This window comes from Octopus bimaculoides, chromosome 25 (assembly GCF_046866305.1).
Source record: "Octopus bimaculoides isolate indiv1 chromosome 25, ASM4686630v1, whole genome shotgun sequence".
Lineage (NCBI taxonomy): Eukaryota > Metazoa > Mollusca > Cephalopoda > Octopoda > Octopodidae > Octopus > Octopus bimaculoides.
The window spans coordinates 20,677,893-20,694,971 of record NC_142952.1 but is presented as its reverse complement, the minus strand read 5'-3'; the positions used below and the strand labels follow the sequence as shown (position 1 = coordinate 20,694,971).

General features: G+C 38.5%; 1 protein-coding gene across 2 annotated transcripts in view; it reads right to left on the bottom strand.

Moving 5' to 3' along the window:
• The window catches only part of LOC106876782 (sodium-dependent phosphate transporter 1-A), a 312,083-nt gene that overhangs the window by 255,251 nt on the left and 39,753 nt on the right, over positions 1 to 17,079 (bottom strand). For both annotated transcript variants that reach the window (XM_089341906.1, XM_052976433.2), the window contains exon 2: positions 1,204 to 1,294. The gene's annotated coding sequence lies outside the window, so the exon portion shown is untranslated. The remainder of the gene's footprint in view (positions 1 to 1,203; positions 1,295 to 17,079) is intronic.

Sequence of the window (17,079 nt, the reverse complement as noted above, 5' to 3'; positions counted from 1 at the left end):
CTTGCTAAAGCAGACAATAGAGCTTGGTGCAATTTTCTGGCTTGCTAGCTCTTGTCAAACAGTCTGACCCATGCCATGAGGGAAAATGGACGTTAAATGATGATGATACATACATACATGCATACACACACACACACATTTCATCATCATCATCATCATCATAATTTCATGTCCATTTTCCATGCTGGCATGAGTTGGACAGTTTGACAAGTACTGGCAACCTGGAAGGCCACACTGAGTTCTGTCAGTTTCAGCATGTTTTTTTATGGCTGGATGCCCGTCATAACACAAACTATTTTACATAGTGTACCGGGTGCTTTTTTCAAGCCTCTGAGGTGCAGTGTTACTTGCAGGGCAGAAAAAAAGAACAGGGGGGGGGGGGGAGAAAATAGTTCCCACTATAAAAAGTGGAATATTTGAGAGGGTAAGATGGCAGTGGGTGGCAGGTGTTGAAAGACTGAGAATGACAGAGGAACAAGCACAGGTGTCTTGCTATGGAGGAGATGCATGGCTGAGGAAGACAAAAGGAAGGTAGTGATGGGATGTTGGAGCAAACTGTCAAGGTACAAGAGGCTACGCATAAAAAAGGATATGGGCAGTAGGTCAGGGAGTGAGTGAGAGTGGAAGGAATAATAGATGGTTAAAGGTGGGGGGTAGAGGTGCAGTTGAAGGGAAATTCCAGTATGGAGAGGATTAAGTTGGGAGATATAGAAGTGGATCAAAAAAGAGAATAGATGAGAAAGTAGTGGGATGATGTGCAAAGTGTAAGAGCTGTGAAGAGGGAGATATAAGGATATACAAGGGACTATAGTAAGTGAGGCATGATGATATATATGAGACAGCATTGAGAATGATAGCAGATAAGAGGTGTTAAGAATGGAGTATACTAGAAGTGAGAGAGCAGTGGTTGAAGACAGAGGAAGGAGATTATTGGTAGAAGTAGTGTGGGCAAGGATGATAAAAAATGGAAGTAGTTCAGGGTGTGGGGGATGTAATATATAGACACAAATATTATAATGCGCATGCACACACACTTATTTATATATTTTACCTGGGTTTCGTATTGCAAAGTTTGTACAACAGTGCTGCAATATACACTAAAGTTCCAAATACATGCAAAAGCAAAATACATTTTGAAAACAGGATTCAAAATATCAAGTACAATGTAAAAGTAATTAAAGTTATAGGACAAAAATTTCATACCTGTGTAGACTAAAGTGAATGTCCATCTCATAATTCTTGTCAGATAGCATAATGCTAATGTTTGAAGATGTCCATGGTGGTTCTTCATATTCTGGCAAAGAATAAAATAAAAGGAAATGATAGATATACTACTTACAGCCATGACATAGAACTATATTTCCTGGAAAATCTAGGAGCTGAAACTGCTCAGAATGTGGCAGAAATAAATTTTAAAATCCTAATCCTGTAATGAGTTAACAACAATAACAATATTAACAATATTAATTACAATAATAATTCTTTCCAACTTTGGTACCAGGCCAGCAATTTTATCTGTGATCAACTTGTACTTATTTTATTGACCCCAAAAAATGAAAGACAAAGTCAACTTTAGCAGAATTTGAACATAGAATGTAAAGCCGGAATACTAATGATTTATAGGTATGTGGTACTTCATTATGCAACCATAATATACTATAAAGTATATTTTTTTACAAGTCAATACCATGTTCTACTGCATTAGTAGTGCAATTTACATTATTTTGATATAGCTATTTCAACAGATATTCCATAGAGATTATAGCCAGCACTGATTTTTGCTACATTTCATATGAGATGTCAAGGCTTGGGTTGACTCAAGGCTATACTAAATGAGAGTTACCCAAAGTGCAATGCAGTGGGACTGAACCACATGGTTAGGAAGCAAGCTTCTTAACTACACAGCTACATCAGTTCCTAATCCTCTATATATCAATTCTGAAGGAAAAGCCAATAAGATTAGAAGTTCATGGCTGGAATACTTTTAATCATGTCTGCTCAGTCAGGGCTGACTTGGGGTAATCAACAACATAAGTGATTCACATATAAAAATATTGAGTTTTATGTCCAATGAAAAACCAATAAAATAAAGTTGGTATATACCTTGGTTGATATATTTCAATCTAAAAATTGAACCAAGACAATGGGTAGATGAAGTATAACCAAAGAAATTATTTATTGGTGTTTATGGGTGGTTCAATAGGAAGAGGTTTTTTAATCCTTTTGTTACCAACCTGCCTGAGACTACCACTGGTTCTAGGACACAAATATCTTGTTTTAAAGTGATCTAAATTCAAATCTTCCATCAAAATTTCATGTTAAATTTAAGTTCCAAGCACCAGCTTCATAATGACAAAATTATTGTGCTAAATTCTTAATTATTTAAAAAATGAATTGAAGCAAAGGTTGTATATTTCAGCAAAAATATGGTAATGAAAGTGTTAAATGATAGAAATAGGATATTTTCAATGTTTCTAAGAGTTATACAAATCTGACACTCTTGGTGCCAAAGTAGTGAGCATTATCAAATATATCAATGCACATGGGCTTAAAAAAAGACAAGCAAATTTGCATGCTAAATAGAGAGAGACAGAGAGACAAACATAAAAACAGAGTAGTAAGAAAGCCAGATATTACATACATGTAATAATGGTTTCAAATTTTGGCACAAGGCCAGCAAGTTTGGGGGAAGAGATAAATCAATTACATCGACCCCAGTGCTTGACTGGTGCATATTTTATCGACCCCAAAATGATGAAAGGCAAAGCTGAGTGAGGCAGAATTTGAACTCAGTACATGAAGACAAATAAAATGCCACCAAGCATTTTGCCTGTGTGCTAACGATTCTGCCAGCTTGCCACCCTAAATATACATGTAATATTACATGTAATATACATGTAATATTACATGTAATATACATGTAATATTACATGTAATATACATGTAATATTACATGTAATATACATGTAATATTAATAATAAAAATGATGATAATGATAATGGTTTCAAATTTTGGCAGAAGGCCAGCAATTTCAGGGAAAGGAATAAATCAATTACATTGACCCCAATGTTCAACTGGTACTTATTTTATCAACCCCAAAAAGATGAAAGGCAAAGTCAACCATGGCTGCATTTGAACTCAGAATGTAAAGGTGGACAAAATGCTGCTAAGCATCTTGTCCAGTATGATAACAATTCTACCTGCTCAGCACCCTATATACACATCATCATCATTTAATGTTTGTTGTCCATGCTGGCATGGGTTGGACGGATTGACTGGGCTGGCACACAGGAAGGCTGCACCAGGATCCAGTCTGATTTGACATGGTCTTCTACAGTTGGATGCCTTTCCCAATGCCAACCACTCTGAGAGTGTAATGGGTGTTTTTACATGCCACTGGCATGGGTGCCATTTGCATGACACTGGTATCTGTCATGATTGCAATTTTGCTCAGCTTGATGGGTCTTCTTCAACATAATGCCAAAGGTCTTGGTCATTGCCTCCATGAAGCCCAACACTCGAAAGGAACTCAGCCACTTTGCCTCTATGAGACCCAACATTCAAAAGGAACTCAAACACTTTGCCTCCGTCAGGCCCAATACTTGAAAGGTACTCAGCCACTTTGCCTCCGTCAGGCCCAATACTTGAAAGGTACTCAGCCACTTTGCCTCCATGAGGCCCAACATTCAAAGGTTGAATATTTTACATACCACCAGCACAGGTGCACCTGGCTTGACAGGTCCTCTTTAAGTAGAGCACATCACCAAAGGTCAGTCAACAGTCATTGCCTCTGTGAGGTTCAAAGTTCAAAGGTCATGCTTCACCACCTCATCCAATGTCTTTCTGGGTCTACCTCTACCACAGGATCCCTTCACAGTTAGAGATCGGTACTTTTTTTACACAACTGTCATCATCCATATGCATCACATGACCATACCAGCGCAGTCATCTCTCTTGCACACCACATCTGATTCATCTTATGCCTAACCTTTCTCTCAAGATGCTTACACTCTGTTGAACATGCACACTGACATTACACATCCAACAAAGCATACTGGCTTCATTTATCTCAAGCCTACACATGTCCTCAGTTGTTATGCCATGCAGCATAGCTGTTCACACACAGGCATCAAACAATCTGCCTTTCGCTTTGAGAGAGAGGCCCTTTGTTGCCAGCAGGGTAGGAACTCTCTGAACTTTGCCCTAAACTTATTCTCACAGCTACACTCTAAGAACAACCACCTACACTACTAACCTGGTTACCTAGATACTGGAAGCTATCTACTACCTCTAGCTTGCCTCTCACCTGGCAGTTGATGGAGTCTATTCTCTGCACTTGTTCAGCATTTATTATGCCTGTGCACCTTCCACATATAAAAGTTAGTTTCTCTGTTAACCTTCCTTTAATATTGCTGCACCTTCTGTGTGTCCAAAGTTTACTACACTGGGTGCATCTTATGGAATTTCTACTTACACCTTTTCTATAGATTGAGCAGGGTCTTATACCTGAGAGAATTTGTGATTTGTCTGCCTTCCTACTTACTATGACTTTGGGTTTTGCTACGTTAACTCTAAGGCCCTTTGATTCTAGACCTTGTTTCCATGCTTGAAACTTCTTCTGTAGTTCAGATAGTGATTCAGCGATAAAAGCAAGGTCATCAGCATAGAGAAGTTCCCAGGGAAAGCCTGTCTTGAATTCCTCTGTTATTGCCTGGAGGACTATGATGAACAAGAGGGGGCTGAGCACCGATCCTTGGTGAACCCCTACTTGCACCCTGAATTCTTCACTGCACTCATTGCCCACCCTCACCTTGCTGGTAGCATGCCTGTACAAGGCTTGTACAGCACTCACCAACCACTCATCTATCCCTAGTTTCCACATTGACCACCAGATAATGGATCGGGGTCTCTGTTAAAAGCTTTCTCCAAGTCAACAAAAGCCAAGTACATGTAATAATGATGATGATGATGATGATGATGATGGTGATGATGATGATGATGATGATGATGATGATGATGATGATGATGATGATGATGATGAAAGATACAGTACCAGACAGTGGCTCTCATGGCTTCTGATCTTAACTGATTGGAAGTATTATCATGTACATGTTTTGTTTTGGTATAAAAAGATGGGCTACAGCAAATATTCTGCTCAATACTACAGATTTGCTTGTTAGTTGCTTGACAGTAACTAGTTGAGCATATCCCTTAGTGGCTAATGATATGTACATCTCTGATCTTGAGCAGGAGTAGTGGAGGAGCAGCATAACCATGTGTTGAGAGGAATTCTTTGGGGTTTGAACAATTTACCTCTGGAAACAATCTTCATTGAGGGACCTTTTGAGTGGGATGGGCTACTCAACCTGAAGAAAATTCTAACTGGGCCCCACCTGCAAGGTCATGTATTGTTTATCTTGATATGAAATCACCATGTCACACACATATGGTTGTGGTGTATGTGCCAGATGTACTCTTATCAGATGGGTAGTCATGATAGGTATATTGGGCTTCGTATATTTGTACCCCCGTGTCACTTTGATGGTATGCCTTGCTCTCTCACTCAATAATAATTCCTTTTGAATTTGGCACAAGGTCAGTAACTTTGAAGGAAAGGAGAAGTTAATTACATTGATTTCAGTACTCAATGGTAGCTTATTTTATCAATCTCAAAAGAATGAAAAGCAAAGTCAACCTTGGTAGTAATTTAGCTCAGATCATAAAGCCAGAATAAAAGCTGCTAAGTATTTTGCCCACCATGCTAACAATTCTACCAGCTAGCTATATAAATAATATTGATAATTCTTTCTACAGTAGGCTTGATTAATGTGGGGAGGGTGTTAGTCAATTACATCAACCCCAGTGCCCAGTTGGTTCTTATTTTATCAACCGAGAAATTGATAGGCAAAATCAACTTCAGTGGTATTTGAAGTCAGAACATTGTCAGAAGAAAGGCTACTAAGCATTTTGTTCAATGTGCTAATGATTTTGTCAGCTCATTGCCGTAATAACAATAACAACAACAACAACAACAACAATGGTTTCTGATTTAGGAACATGCCCAGTAATTTTTAAAGGTAGGGGTGAGTTGATCTCAGAAACTGGTACTTTATCGTTGATTATGAGTTGATCTCAGAGGCTGGCATTTTAAAGTACCAGTACAGACACTGGTACTTTATTGTATCAATTCCAGAAGAATGAAACATGAAGTTGACTTTGGCAGGATTTGAACTCAAAATGTGAAGAGCTGGAAGAAATACTACAAGACATTTTTTACAAGTATGCTAATGATTCAATCAAAATACCACCCTAAATAATAATTGTTTCAAATTTTGGCACATGGTCAGCAACTTTAGTGGGAATAGATAGCCAATTACATCAACCCCAGTGCTTGACTGGTACATTATTTTATCAACCCTGAAGGAATGAAAGGTATATGAACTTAGAACATAAAACCAGCAGAAATACTGTTAAGCATTTTGTCCAGCAGGCTAATGATTCTGCCAGTTCAACACCTTAATAAGAATGATAATAATAATAATGGTTTCAAATTTTGCCACAAGGGCAGCAATTTTGGATGAGTTGATTACATTGACCCCAGTGTTCAACTGATACTTATTTTACTGACCCCAAAAGGATGAAAGGCAAAGTCAACCTCAGTGGAATTTGAACTTAGAACCTAGTGAAAGGCAAAATACCACTAAGCGTTTCACCCGATGTGCTAACAATTCTGCCAGATCGCCGCCTTAATAATAATAATAATAATAATAATAATAATAATATCAGTTTCAAATTTTGGCACAGGGCCAACAATATTTTGAAGAGTAGAGGAAATTAATTATATCAACCCCAGTACTTGACTGGTATTTATTTTATTGGCCTTGAAAGGATGAAAGGCAAAGGTGATCTTTGTGGAATTTGAACTCAGAAAATAGAGGCAGACAAATTTTGATGGAGGGGACAAGTCAATTACATCAACCCCAGTATTCAACTGGTACTTGTTTTATCAATCTCAAGAGGGATGAAAAGCAAGGTCAACCTCAGTGAAATTTGAACTCAGAATGTAAAGATGAATGAAATGCTGCTAAGCATTTTGCCTGGTGTGCTAATGATTCTGCTAGCATGCAGAATAATAATAATAATAATAATGATGATGATGGACTTTCCAGTCAAGAATAACATATGAGTGTTCAGCTTTTTGCCGACTGACCTGCACAAATGGTTTGTTTCTAGTGATCAAATGTATGTGCTGTACATTAGCTCACTCTCTCCATCAAATTGGCATTGCTTGAACAGGTGCACAGTATACAATGAGCCATGTGTCAAAGTGATTCTAGAGCAACTTGAGATGAAGTGTTTCACTCAAGAACACAATGCACCAGATTACAAAATCAAAACCACAATCTTGTGATCATGAGTGCAACACCTTAACCACTAGGTCATAAGTGGGACTTTAACATTCAGACAGACAGAGTAATAAAAGCTACAAGGCCTGATTAAGTAGTAATAGACGATGAGTAGACTATGATAAGAAAGTCAATATGAGAGGTAGAGAGAAAATAACAAAGTGTCAGGACCTAGCCATTGAGTTATAGAGGCTATGGAAAGTGTGGGTAAAATGTATCCCTGAAGTTATAAGTGCATTAGGAACTATCCCAAAAGATTTGAACAGATGGATAAAGAAAATAGGCATAAAACCTAGTTAAATAATAATAATAACAACAATAATAATAATAATAATAATAATAATAATAATAATAATATGAAAATACAGTAATAATTGAAAGAGTTAAGGTAACTGATAGGCAAAATAAAATACTCTCTGAACCAACCATAAACACTAAGGCAGGTGAAAATCAAATAGATGAAGGAAGTCATACAGAAACCGACGCAACAGAACTACATGATCTAAAAAATCAAATCATGATTGAATGGCTGAAAATTAAAGAAACTAGTATGAATGAACGCGACACTCTCCCCAAAATTCGCAATTCTAACCAAAACCTGAAAATAATTGGTAAAATCCGCCTTGCACTTAAGGATATAATTTCAGCTAATGATGTTGATATTACAGATCTCAACCACCTGTACTATGCATCCGCAAGAATCTCAACGATTCTATGTGGTGAAAAGATTAGAAAAAGACAACACTCCCACAAAAAGCCTTCTTGGCAAGAACGCATTCAACACCAAATTAAGCTGCTTAGATCTGACATAGAATGTTTGAAAAACCTTAAATTTGACAAGAGTATCAAACCTACAAAGACCCAAAAACTAAAGAAAAAATATAACATGAAAACCATAGTTGACATTGATGCCACCATAGAAACCATCAAGCAAAAGGTATGTGCTAAAGCTGCCCGCATAGCAAGGTATGAAAAGCGTGTTAAATTCTTCCGAGATAATAACATGTTCAAAAATAACCCCAAAAATTTCTACAGGAAGATAGGGAAAACACCAGTAACAATAAAGTCTGTCCCATCAAAAGAAGAAGTGCAAGAATTTTGGAATAAAATCTGGGCAGAAGATAAAACACACAATGAAAAGGCCCCTTGGATTGATAGAATAGCTACAGACCTAGACTCCTTAGAGGAGCAAAAGTGGGAGGGGGTCAGGGTAGAAGATATAAGATCTGCTCTCAGGAGGTCAAGCAAATGGAAGTCTCCAGGAAAGGATAAAATTCCTAACTTCTGGTTGAATGCCTTCCCAGAAAGCCATGAACTGCTAACAAAACTTTACAACGATGTTTTGCAAAATCCTAGTTTGATGCCCTCTTGGCTAGTTAATGGTTTAACATTCCTGCTTCCAAAAAATGAGGAAACAAACGAACCAAAAAATTATCGCCCCATAACCTGCTTAACAACAATGTATAAGACGCTAACATCTGTCCTAACCGAGTACACCTATAGTTTTTTAATAGAAAGTAGCATATTCCCTAATGAGCAAAAGGGATGTAAACGTGGATCTTATGGTTGTAAAGATCAGCTACTCATCAATAAGATGATCTTAGAAGATTGTCACAAGCGACACAAAAACTTGTCAATAGCCTGGATAGACTATAAAAAGGCCTTTGATAGCCTACCACATAGCTGGATTAGGAAATGTCTGGAAATGTATAAAATAGCTCCTACTCTGCGAAACTTTTTATCTGTAAGTATGAGATCATGGAGAACCACACTGATGTTGAACAATGACAATGAATCTCTAAATGCTGGAGATGTAAGAATTTCATGTGGCATTTTCCAGGGTGACTCACTATCACCACTCCTCTTCTGTCTAGCCCTAATACCGCTCTCAAAATTGCTCAATGATGCACAGTATGGTTATAAAATATTTGATAAAAATATAAATCATCTCATTTACATGGATGATTTAAAGCTCTTTGCAAAAAATGACCAACAACTCAAAGGCCTACTAGCGATAGTTAAACAATTCAGTGATGACATCAGGATGCAATTTGGCCTTGATAAATGTGCAAAAGCTATCTTTATCAAAGGAAAAATGACAAATACATCTAATGTGAACCTTGACCAGCAAAATGTCATAAAAGAGTTAGAACCAGCGGAGAGCTACAAATACCTAGGGGTAATTGAAGGGGACAATATCAAGCACTCAGTGATGAGGGAAAGGATCAGAAGAGAATGTTATCGCAGGGTGAGAGCAATACTGAAGACAGAGCTGAACGCGAGAAACAGGATCGAAGCGATCAATGCTCTAGCCATACCAGTCGTGACTTACAGTTTCAACATCGTTAACTGGTCAATTACTGAAATATGTAATGTTGACAGAAAAATACGAAAACTGTTGACAATGCATAGAATGCACCACCCTAAGGCAGATATAGAACGTCTTTATCTGCCAAGAAAAGAGGGAGGTCGAGGACTACTACAGCTGGCATTATCAATGAAGGTAGCCACAATTGGCCTAGACACCTATATGAAAAACTCTGAGGACTGGATGCTAAAACTTGTCTTAAAATATGAAAGCAAGAAAGCATCTTACTCAGTAACAAAACAGGCAAAGGAATATCTAAGTGAATTCCAATTGCAACAAATTCAAGAATTAGACGAACTAGAAACACCTACAGAAAAAGCTAAGCGCTTGAAAACCCGTGCTAAAATTGCTGCCTTAGCTATTATGACTGAAAAATGGCATGGAAAACCTCTCAATGGCAAATACCCAAAGAGAGCGAATAATGCAGATATTGACAAAGCCCTTACCCACCAATGGTTAATGGCCTCTGGATTGAAATCAGAAACAGAGGGGTTTATCATAGCAGCCCAAGATCAATGCCTACCTACAAAGAACTACCAGGCCAACATATTAAAGAACGGCAGCTCCCCATTATGTCGTATATGCCAACAACAAAATGAGACCATCGATCATGTTGTCTCCATGTGCAGTCTGCTTGCGCCTACAGAGTATCTCAACAGGCATGATAGAGCTGCACAATATATTCACTGGGTAATATGCAAAAACCTGGACTTGCCCCATGATAAAAACTGGTGGGAACACAAACCACCCCCAGTACTTGAAAATGATCACATTGCACTCCTCTGGAACTTCACCATTCAAACTGACAGAAAGATAGACGCAAATAGGCCAGACATCATACTGAAAGACTTCAGACAAAAATCATGCCTCCTCATTGATATGACTGTCCCAATTGATATAAACGTATCTGTCAAGACCTACCAAAAACTGAGCGAATATAAAGATCTTGAAATAGAAATTAGCAAAATGTGGAATCTGAAGACGAAAACAATACCTATTGTCATAGGTGCCCTGGGAATGACAGCGAAACGGGCTGATTACTACCTAGCTGAGATACCAGGAAACCCCAAAATGGCTGAAGTCCAAAAGATAGTGCTCATGGGAACTGCCCATATCCTACGTAAAATACTGTCTATGTGATCTCAAATTTTAAAGCAAACATAATTTTCTTATGGTTTCTTAAACATTCACTTGAACAAAACTGTACAAATCCAAATATATGGTACCCTAGGCATAACACCTACATGAACTTCTAACTTGTTGTCTCTTGAGGTCTCTGGGTGAGACTTGGATCCAACTTGTACAAATGCAAAACAAAAGTCAAACATAAAATAATAATAATAACAACAACAATAACAACAACAACAACAACAACAAACTACATTTACCTTTATGAAATGTTGACTTCAACTCTTTACTTTGTATTTACTACTATACTGTATTGATGTTTTAGGTGCAATTAATATGTATAGAATGTAAAACACAAAATAATATGGATAATGAATTTTTTTCACTTCACTCATTAACTTAAATATATACTGTCATGTAAAGTTGTAGTTGCATGCCTTGAAAGTATATTTCAGTCACTCTGAATAACCTTCATCATTTGCAAATATTTCAAATGTATATGTGCAACCATTTAATGATGCTAGCATAACAATGAGATTACATATCTTGGGATGAATTGCTTTAATTCCTTTTGTTATCTGAGAATCATGGGCTCTATTACTAAGTTTGTTGTATCAATTATCAAATTACAATCTTTAATAACCTTCTGAGAGAGAGAAAGACAGACAGAAAGAAGAGAAAAAGAGGGAGAGGAAGACAGAGAAGGAGGGAGGGAGAGAGAGAGAGAGAGAGAGAGAGAGAGAGAGATAGAGAGAGAGAGAAAGAGAGAGAAAGAGAGAGAGAGAGGGAGGGAGAGAAGACAGAAACAGGTGTGCTGATGTAAAGGAGATACTTGGTTACCCTGCCAGAGAAAAAATATGAAGAGAGAGAGTGATCAAGAATGAGGGCAGAAATAGGTGTGCTGTTGCAGAGGAGATACATGACTACCATCCAAAGGGAAGAGCAAGGGAAAGAGAAAGGGAGAGTAGGAAACAGAAAAAGTGTAAGAGAGAGCAGGAGAGAGATGGTGGTGAAGTGCCAAGGTATACTCACAAGTAACAGGGATAAGAGCATGAAGAGAGAGGCACGAAGGTCATAATATACACAGTCAGGTATTGCCAAGGAAGCACAAGTAGGGAGTGAGGGTTGCAGTGAAAACCTGGGTAGAAAATGGGGTGGGAGGAAAGCAGTGATACAGTAAGTAGGGCAGTGAGGGCAGGAAAGGGGATTGGAAGACAATGATATTTTATGAAGAGGAAATGTGAAGAGAAAGATGCAGTTTAGAAGAGATATAGTTCGGTTTCTTGAGGCAGGGTGTGTGAAAACCTCATACCACCAAACATCTCGGTCCATTGTCATGTCTTCTGTGAGTCATAACATCCTAAGATCAGTCCTCACCACTTCATCCCATGTCTACCTGGGTCTCCCTCTTCCACAGGTACCATCCACTTTCAGTGACAGGCACTTCTGTATACAGCTGTCTTTACTCATACACATCACATGTCCAAACCAATGCATTCTCCTCTCCTGCATGCCACATTTAATCCCTATTATGCTTAAATCTTTTCTCAACACAGTTGTGCTTTGTCAGCCATGCACACTGATGTTGCAAATCCAACAAAGCATACTACCTTCATTCCTCTCCAGCCTATGCATGCCATCCGCAGTCAGAGCCCATGTTTCACTACCATGTAATATAGCTGTTCTCACACAAGCATCATACAATCTACCTTTCACTCTGAGAGAGTCCTTTTATTGCCAACAGAAGTAGTAGCTCTCTGAACTTCCTTCATTCTATTCTTGCCATAACTATCTACTACCTCAAAAGAGCCTCCTGGGCATTTGATATATATGGGCTTTTTTCAACCAGATCTACTCACAAGGCTTTAGTCAGCTTGAGGCTATAATAGAAGACACTTGCCTAAGGTGCCACACAGTGAGACTGAACCTGGAACCATGTGGTTGAGAAGCTAACTTCTTACCAAACAACCATGCCTGCATACTCTTGCTATAGTTTTTTTTCTTTATAGCATTTTTAAGGTAACTTCTTTTGTGGTGTAAATCCAGGGTTGCCAATTTAGCATATTTTATGATAGATCTAGCATTTTTTTTTTCAGCATTTAGAAGAAAATTTTTGTATCTAGCATTTAGCAGGGGAAATAGTAGGTTTAGAATTTTATTTAGCATTTTTCTCTGATCATGACATTTCCACTATAGTTACCCTTCTTTCTTCTTTTTCCTCCTTTTCTACTTTCAATAGAGTAGCTTACAGCCAAATTTTAGTACTTAATATAGGCTATTGTTGAATTTTTCTTTCACTTTCATGAAACTTCAAATGAAAGTTATCCAAAGGAAATTTATTAAGTTATGAACTTTTCCAGCTCCCCCTCTCCCACTTGGATACAGAGTGGTGCTTGGGGGGGGGGGGGTAACTCATGTCAGCAACTGAACTCCCTACACAATAATGTAAATATGTTACAAAGAATGAAAGCATGGAAATTCATCCTAACAATGCTTTATTCTGTAGGGTTGAGTTTTTATCATGACAGGTTGACTGATTTACTTTGTTTGACTGTTTTAAAATAGGACTGTGTTTTTTCATGCTTGCTTTGGATTATATATCTTGTGCAGAAGTACAGGGAAGGGTCTCCCTCTTTATATTTCTACTTACATTTTTTTTTCATGTATTGGAGTTATATTTGTGGGTTTACTAATAGATATTAAATATAAGATTGGAAGTGAAAAATGATGTTCCCAGGTTTATATCAGAACACAGTTTTAGGAGTTTTGCAGATTTTACTTTTCCATTTATAAGTTGGCTACCCAGCATCCTGAATCAGTATTCTTCACCTCAAGAATTTGTAAGCAGCAAACATAGGAATTATTAATGGTGAATGAAAGAATTGTTCGCAGCAAACTGATAAGTTGTATTTTCAATTTTATATATTTATTAATCATTCAACTTATCTTCTTGCTTCCCACTACATTATAATGACCAATAGGCGCAGGAGTGGCTGTGTGGTATGTATAGGCATAGGAGTGGCTGTGTGGTAAGTAGCTTGCTTACCAACCACATGGTTCCGGGTTCAATCCCACTATGTGGCACCTTGGGCAAGTGTCTTCTACTATAGCCTCAGGCCAACCAAAGCCTTGTGAGTGGATTTGGTAGACTGAAACTGAAAGAAGCCCATCATATATATATGAAGTGGACACAAACTCAACTGCTGGTCCTGATGGTTTCCCAGCAATCCTCCTTAAATTGTGTAAGCATGCCCTGGCAAAACCCCTCCAGATCCTCTTCCAGAGCTTTCTTGCAAATGGCAGACTGCCAAGCAAGCTGAAGGATGGAATAATATGCCCAATACACAAAGGGGGAAGCAGAGCAGATGCCAAAAACTATAGGCCTATCTCTCTGGCTTCACACATCAGCAAAGTCATGGAAAGGATAGTCAGAGGAAAACTAATCACATTCCTTGAAGAAAATAACTTACTGAGTGATACCCAACATGGCTTTCGACCAGGTAAGAGCTGCCTGACCCAGATCTTACAACATTATGGCTGGACGTTGAGGCAGTTACTCAACAACTCAAATGTGGACGTAATATACCTTGATTTTGCAAAAGCTTTTGACAAAGTGGATCATGGTATGATATTCCACAAACTGCGTTATCTCGGCATAGCTGGAAAACTTGGAGAGTGGTTACATGACTTTCTGAAAGACAGAAGTCAGGCAGTAATGGCTAATGGAGCCACCTCTATGAAAACACAAACAGTGAGCGGTGTTCCACAGGGCACTATCTTAGGACCATTGCTTTTTATAGTCGCCCTCTCAGATATGCCCTCAAGTGCCTGGATAGCCACCCTTGCAAGCTACGCAGATGATACGAAAGTCTCGCAGAAAATACAGAACTCCAGTGATGTTGCACATCTGCAGCAAGAGTTGGACTCAATTTACAGATAATAATATGCAGTTTAATGCTGAAAAATTCCAACCCTGCGCTACCAACATCCAAAACCGAATATGAAACTTACAGAGTACACTAGTCCACAGGGAATTTCAATCCCAGAGCCTAAATTAGTGAGAGACCTGGGTATCGACATGAGTGATGATACCTCTTTCCAAGTGCACATTACCAGTATGGCGACAAAGTGCAGACGACTGGCTGGATGGATCTTGAGAACATTCAGAACCAGAGATAAGGAAACCATGATGGTCCTCTGGAAAACATTCGTCCTCAGCCACCTGGATTACTGCTCACAGCTATGGTCACCCACCAGTGTGAAATTAACAGCGGATCTTGAAGCAATCCAGAGAAGATTCACAAAGAAGATTGTCTCTTTGCAACTGCTCAGCTACTGGGAAAGGCTGAAACAGCTAAGACTCTACTCCTTGGAGAGAAGGCAGGAGAGTTATGCAGTAATATACATCTGGAAGATCCTAGAAGGAATTGTGCCAAATTTTGGCATTGAAAGCTACACCAACGCCAGAACGGGACGACACTGCATAGTGCCAAAGACCCCAGCAATGCCATTGCGCTTCAGGACCAGTTACTGCAACAGTTTGGGTTTCAGCTTTTTAATACTCCCCCAAAGAGCCTGAGGAACCTGCACAAAGTAGATGTAGGGGCTTTTAAATCTAAGCTGGAACTCTTCCTGTCGAGAGTCCCAGATGAACCTACCTCACGGCAAGAGGTGCAAATGAGGGTAGCTACATCAAACTCCATTCTTCACCAAGTACCACATATTGGAGGAGGCTCTCAGTAATAAAAGTGTAGCAAAACGGCGTTGCATCAGCATGGCCGCAGCTTTCAGCTGAAACTATAGAAAAAAGAAAAAGAAAAAAAAAAAAAAATATATATATATATATATATATATATTTAGATATATTTAGATATAAGCGCAGGAGTGGCTGTGTGGTAAGTAGCTTCCTTACCAACCACATGGCTCCGGGTTCAGTCTCACTGCATGCCACTTTGGGCAAGTGGCTTCTACTATAACCTCATGCCGACCAAAGCCTTGTGAGTGGATTTGGTAGACGGAAACTGAAAGAAGACTGTCGTATATATGTATATGCATATATATGTGTGTGTGTTTGTGTGTCTGTGTTTGTACCCCCAACATCGCTTGACAACCGATGGTAGTGTGTTTATGTCCCCGTAACTTAGCGTAAAGAGTCCGATAGAATAAGTGCTAGTGTTACGAAGAATAAGTCCTGGGGTCAATTTGCTCGACTAAAGGTGGTGCTCCAGCATGGCCGGAGTCAAATGGCTGAAACGAGTAAAAGAGTAAAGAGTAATATTTATATATATATTTATATATATTTATTTATATATATATATATCATCATCATCATCATATATATATATATGTAAAAATATGTGACACTTATTCGGTAGCCATGATAAAACTCTGAGTTTCGGAGCTTTATCATGACTACCGAATAACATGATGAGCTTTATCATGGCTACCGAATAAATGTCACATATTTTTACAGATAAATTCCTCTATTTACATAATATCAAGGTCTCTTTCTTTCTTTTGTTGTCCTTTCGATTAATATATATATTTATATATATTTATATACATATACATGTAAGTTTTTGAACTTTATATTTTCTGATGAGACTCTATCTATCTCTATCTCTATATCTTTTTCCCCCTCTCGTTCTTCCTTCTGTTACTACTATATTCTCCCTTCCTCTCTTTCTCTTGTTGCTCACCTACTTTCTACTTCCTCCCCTTGTTTCTCCCTGTACCCTTCTCTCTCTTCCTTACCCCTCGCTGGTCACATGTGTCCAGTTACTAATTCTTTTCTTCCTTGGCTATCACTGAGCAAACATATGAACTTACTTCGTCCCGCTTCCAGTTCGTTGCTTCACAGCGTTCAATATACACATAATTTTTCACGTCTGGCCGTATAGCATTTTCTGTTTGTTTTCCTGTCTTGTTTTCTTTTCCATTTGTTTTCTGTCCGCCACTACATTCCTCCATGGTACAAATTTAATTTGTGTATACAAATTTAATTTGTGGTCCGTGGGAAGAGCCATTTTAACGATGTCTCCTGCCCTAACTCTTCGAAATGCCTGTGTTAGAATGGGGGCAGCTGATGAAGGAAAATGTTCTCTATGTGGCCTGTGTGTTTTCTGTACTCTGGTTATTATTATTTTTTTGTCTACGTCTTGTTTGCAATATCCTGT